At 52.3% G+C, this 6000-nt stretch overlaps 1 long non-coding RNA gene across 1 annotated transcript; it reads left to right on the top strand.

Annotated features, from left to right (window-relative positions):
- Positions 1–362: 362 nt before the first annotated feature.
- On the top strand, positions 363–5644 carry LOC134759503 (uncharacterized). Its single transcript, XR_010135770.1, has 3 exons — positions 363–509; positions 607–765; positions 5570–5644. It is a non-coding gene; the product is annotated as an uncharacterized LOC134759503 (long non-coding RNA).
- The last annotated feature ends 356 nt before the right edge of the window (positions 5645–6000 follow it).

The raw sequence follows: 6000 nt of genomic DNA, 5'->3' as shown, positions 1-6000 counted from the left end.
CATTGCACTCCAGCCTCGGTGACAGAGTGAGACTCCGTCTCAAAAAAAAAAAAAAAGAAGGAACAGAGAGCTGCAAGGGAAGGTAGTCCAGGGAGCTTGTTTTCAGGTGGGCAACCCTGGAATTGTTGAGGGAGAGAAGAGAGAAGAAAGGGAGAGAAATCTCATGTGGAGGGGAGGGGAAAGGGTCAGCGGGTGGTATGAAGAGGGGCTGGGGTCCAGACCTCTGCCCATGCTTTTTCCTCTACCTGTGATGCCCTTCCTGACCTCACTGCCTGCTCACCCTACAAGACAAGACTTTGTCTCTACCCACTCACAGCATGTTTAATAGCGGATCCTGGCTCTTACCATATACTACTGAAGACAGAGACTATGACAGAAGTATAAGTCCCCCAGCACTGTGTCTGACACACATTTGGAGGACAGCCCAGGGCAGGGTGGGCGGTGAATGGTGAAGTGTCAGCACCCTGCCTGGACATTATGGTGGTGGAATGAGGGCGATGTTTGTGGGGGTGAGTGGCAAACTGACTGAGAGAATCTCAGCTGTTCCTCTCAGTGGCTCTTTCTAATACTTTTAAATTTGTTTGTTTGTTTGTTTGTTTCCTGCAGGAGTGGAGCCCTGAGAGTTCCCAGACCCTCTCACATAATCTCTCAAGGAATCCAGCTTAATGGATCAGCCCACTGTAGACAAAAAAAACAGAAAACAGAAAATGGATCCAGAACCCAGGCTCCCATCAGTCCCACCACATAGCCAGCAGGAGGTCACGGGTGAGGAGGGCAGGCTGGGGTTTGGGGGGGCCTGCATTCCTTTCTCTCTGCACGGTGCAGGGCTTCTCAGGTATTCTCTAATTAAGATAAGAAGCAGAAGCAGGGGCTCTCTGGAATGTAAACAGCAGATAAGATCAGGCACCCTCCTCCCCGGGAAGCTTCCATTTTCCTTCTTTTAGGATGGACACTGCATTCTTTCCCCACTGCAGTCTTTGGCTCCCCAGTCCTTTCCATCCCCCCTCCCTCAGCCCTTGTCTCTGTCTTTGGGTCTCTCTCTGCATCCCTTATGGCTCCCTCATCTGGTACAGGGCCTGTGCATCGGAACCCGGAGGGGAACCTCTCATTTCATCAGTATATGGACATCTCCCAGGTTCAGGCTGGGAGTTTTTGACCCTTGCTATGGGCTTCTCTCTCCTGTCTCTTCTAGGAGGGCAGAGCAGGCTCCATCATTGTACCAAGGCAATGTTCATTCAAATAAACAATGCCAGCCAACATGTGGGGCCAGGCACCCCAAGTACTAAAGGGACCATCTTGATGAGTGGTGCTCATAAGAGGTGTCAGAGGAGGAGACAGCATTGGCAGGCAGCCAGAGGGTGGCAGCCAAGTTACCGGGAAGGCTTCAGGGAGGAGGTGTGATTTGCACTGAGCCTTGAGGAAAGCATGGGATGCAGGACATGGAAGGGTGGGGAGAACTCCTGGCAGGAGGCAGTTTGGGAAATGTTGTTTGAGATTAGTTCAGGTGGAAGAGTAGGTTTAGCGAAGGGGAGACGGGGCACTTGAGTAGGGAGATGGAATGCAGGGGGAAGATCAGATTTTATGCTTTCAACAATGAGAGGCCATCACAGGTGTTTCAGGGGGGAGTTGTGATAGGGGAACAATGTGGATTTAAAGATAATTCTGGAAGCAAATTAGAGAGGTGCGGGGTGGAGAGGTGAAGGTCTCATGCTCTCTTATCCCCCGACTCCTCACCTTCAGCTGCTGCCACTCTCCCAAGGGGCCCAGAAGTACCTTGATGAAGATGCAGGATGGGTGGGATGGGGGAGCCATGAGACCCTCCCTCTCCTGGATTCTTGACGCCCTGTGTCTATGCTTGGCCAGGGGCTCTGTCCACAGTGGAGCTTGGACCTCAGTCCCTCCCTGCCTCCCAGGTAGCACAGGACAGGATGAACCTTTCTGGGCCAGAGGGCCTGGCACAGTCCAGGGAAGGATTCCGTACACTGCGTGCCATGTGGCTTCTCCATGCTGGCACCTCAGGCCAACCTGGGACAGTAGGTGTGAGGAATGGAGAAGTGGGTGGGCCATAATTTGAGAGCAAGGGAGCTGGTCTGAAGCTTATGGGCCCATGGGGACATCCCAGAGGTTCAGTCCACTCACAGAGGTTCCCCAGAGTGTCTCCTTTCTTTCCTGTGACCCCCAGTCCCAGGCCTCACTGCCTTGGTCCCTCTCCCCCACAGAAGTCATGTCCTGGGAAGATAAAAGCACCAGAGTGCAGTCCTGCACTGCTTCCTGGGGGTCTCAGAGAATGCAGACAAAAGGATGGAGGCAGTGACCTCTCTGGGATTATTCCACTGTGGCTGTTTGACTTCTGTCCAGGGATATCTCTCTGTGCAGCTGGGACGGGGCCATTGGAGCGGCTATTACAGGAAGGAGATAAAATTCAGCAGGAGTGTTAGGATCCCAGCCCCTGGAGCTTTCTTCACCCCTCTCTGCCTGCAGGCAGGCTACGTGCCTTTCTTCATGTCCTGGATCCCCGCCCACCCCATTTCTCCTGGACAGGACTGGAAAGGTGGAGGATGCTGGACGTGTCTCTGAGCTTGCTGTAGGAGTGCTGTCTGAAGCCCTTCAGTCTTGAGGGGGGTCATCTGGCCCCTCTGCAGCTCAGGAACAGTCCACTCATTCTTGTCTATCAGTGTGACGCCCACCCCTCCAGGAAGCCCCTCTCCCTGCTCCTTCTCCTCCCAGCCAGCCAGCCTGGCTCCTTCTCTGTAATCCTTGGAACAATCCTTTGTCTCTAGTGCCAAAACAGAGAGGACTCTGCTGGGCCTTGGCCCCGCCGGGTTTCCTGTGGATGGGTTGGCCTGGTGTTTGCCCAGCCGCACCTTACACCTTTCAAGGACAGGGGCTGCGTCTCCTCCTCGGTGCCATCTGGCCATGGTTGAGGAGGGTGGGAGCCAGTGTGAGGAGTGAGAAAGAGGAAGAGAGAGAGAAAGAGAGAGAGAGAGAAACAGAGAAACACACACACACACACACACACACACACACAGAGAGAGAGAGAGAGAGAAAACAGAGAGAACAGGGGCAGGGGCCAGAAATACCCAGCTGGACAGGGGAGGGCAGAGTGAGGACACAAACTCCTCCCACAGCCCCTGCCAGCCCTTGTTGCCACTAACCCCATACTGATTATATTCTGCTATTTGGTGTATAATTTGCATTTTGTGTATTATATGCATAGATGACTATAAGTTCCCCCCACCCGCTTTTCTTTGAGATAGAGTCTTGCTCTATCACCCAGGTTGGAGTGCAGTGGCGCTATCTCGGCTCACTGCAACCTCTGCCTCCCGGGTTCAAGCGATTCTCAGCCTCCTGAGTAGCTGGGATTACAGGCACCTGCCACCACACCCAGCTATTTTTTTGTATTTTTAGTAGAGATGGGGTTTCACCATGTTGGCCAGGCTGGTCTCGAACTCCTGACCTCAGGTGATCCACCCACCTTGGCCTCCCAAAGTACAGGCATGAGCCACCGTGCCCGGCCTTCCCCTCCCTTTTAAATTTTTAAAATTAAAAACAAATTTTTTTTTTTTTTGAGACAGAGTCTTGCTCTGTTGCCCAGGCTGGAGTGCAGTGGCTCGATCTTGGCTCATTGCAACCTCTGCCTCCCGGGTTCCTGCCTCAGCCTCCCTGGTAGCTGAGACTATAGGTGGCTGCAACCATGCCTGGCTAATTTTTTGTATTTTTAGTAGAGATGGGGTTTCTTTCTTTCTTCCTTCCTTCCTTCCTTCCTTCCTTCCTTCCTTCCTTCCTTCCTTCCTTCCTGCCTCCCTCCCTCCCTCCCTCCCTTCCTTCCTTTTTTGAGATGGAGATGGAGTCTCGTAATGTCACCCGGGCTGGAGTGCAATGGCACGATCTCGGCTCACTGCAATCTCCACCTCCTGAATTCATGGAATTCTCCTGCTTCAGCCTCCCGAGTAGCTGGGATTACAGGCACATACCACCACACCCGGCTAATTTTTGGTATTTTTAATAGAGACGGCGTTTCACTATGTTGGCCAGACTGGTCTTGAACTCCTGACCTCTTGATCCGCCCTCCTGGGCCTCCCAAAATGCTGGGATTACAGGCGTGAGCCACCGCGTCCAGCCTAGAGATGGGGTTTCACCATGTTGGCCAGGCTGAACTCCTGACCTTAGGTGATCTGCCCACTTAGGCCTCCCAAAGTGCTGGGATTGCAGGCATAAGCCAACATCTCCTTTAATGTGTAACTCACATCATATCCAGGTGCTATTTCCTTGCCCATTCCCAGGGTCCTCGTCCCCCATGCCTCCTTGAAGACTCCTTGAGTTCCTGCCCTGCTGTCTTTTAGATCTATCTGCTCCCAGGATGAAATCAGACTTGCTTGGTGAATTGGCAAATGCTCTGCAAACCCAAAGCCATTCTTGAGGTTGAGTTTATGGACTTGTGGAGGGAGGGGACTGTGTGGCCCCCAACTCTGACTCTCTACCTAATTTACAAACCCCAGGCTGCTGCACTGGGTTGAGGAGGAGGTGGCCTCCTGAGTGCGGGAGAGCACCTCAGAAAGTCCTTCATCTCAGCAAGCCTGCCTCCTTTGGCTTCCACACTTCTGTCTGGTTGTACCCCTGGGAATCACAGAGAGTAGGTATAATTTCTCTTCTCCTAAATGACAGACCTTCCGATGTTTGGCATCATGGAAGGGAGGCCAGGTTCGGTGGCTCACGCCTGTAATCCCAGCATTTTGAGAGGTCAAGGCAGGAGGATCGCTTGAGCTCAAGAGTTTGAGATCAGCCTGGGCCACATGGTGAGACCTCGTCTCTACTAAAAATAAAAAAAAATTTGGCTGGGCGTGGTGGTGCGTGTCTGTAGTCCCAGCTATTTGGGAAGTTGAAGCAGAAGAATGCTTGAGCATGGGAGGTGAAGGTTGCAATGAGCCGTGATCAAGCAAGACTCTGTCTCAAAAAAAAAAAAAAAAGGTGCTGGGCGCAGTGGCTCACCCCTGTAATCCCAGCACTTTGGGAGGTCTAGGCGGGTGGATCACCTGAGGTCAGGAGTTTGAGACTAACCTGACCAACATGGAGAAACCCCGTCTCTACTAAAAATGCAAAAATTAACTGGGCGTGGTGGCGTGCGCCTGTAATCCCAGCTACTCAGGAGGCTGAGGCAGGAGAATCACTTGAACCCAGGAGGCAGAGGTTTCGGTGAGCCTAGATTGCGCCACTGCACTCCAGCCTGGGCAACAAGAGCGAAACTCTGTCTCAAAGAAAGAAAGAAAGAAAGAAAATGGAAGGAATCTTAGAGGAGATCTAAGGCTAAATCTATATTTTGCTGATGAGGAAAACTGAGCCCAGAGAAGAAGAACCTTGTGAAAGTCACCGAAATGAGTCAGCCTGACCTAACCCAGGGCTCCTGACGCCCCAGGCAGCATTCTTTCCTCTCAAGCTTCTTTTCTCCAGGCCAAACTCTCTTCTGAAATCTCACTTTAATCTGCTCCGTTCAATTTTGCTTTTAATTATTTGTGTACTTTCTGTCCATCCTTGAGTTAACACGGTAATTTATACATTGTCTTGCCCACAGGGGTCTACCATGGTACAAGTTGGTCAAGAAACACTGAATAAAGAAACAATCAAAGTAGCCGACCCCCACTGAATTCCTTAAGTGTGCTGCATGCCTTAGTTCTTTTTCTCCCCACCCAGGGCTCCCAGGTGGGTTCCTTGCAATGATGAAGAAACCCAGGTGGGGAGATAAGTTGTTGCTCAAGCTCTGGCTGATGGAAGAGGTGGAGTCACCCCGGTGAGCAGCAGGCACATCCTGGGCTGCTGCGTGGTTGTGAAAGCCTAGAAACACTGCGCTTGCGCACCAGCTGACGAAGAGGCACTGCCCTGAGCTATCCAAGTCCCCTACCCTGCCTTGTCTTCCTGGGAGCCCTCCCACCATCAGCTCTAAGGCCCTGTCTGTTCTTCGTGGCAGGGGCCTGTGCATCTCTTGGGGGAGTAGGCATTTCAGCT

The sequence above is a fragment of the Pongo abelii genome, chromosome 10 (genome assembly GCF_028885655.2).
Source record: "Pongo abelii isolate AG06213 chromosome 10, NHGRI_mPonAbe1-v2.0_pri, whole genome shotgun sequence".
In the NCBI taxonomy this organism is placed as follows: Eukaryota; Metazoa; Chordata; class Mammalia; order Primates; family Hominidae; genus Pongo; species Pongo abelii.
The sequence above is the reverse complement of the archived record's forward strand: the minus strand, read 5'-3'. Positions and strand labels throughout refer to the sequence as shown.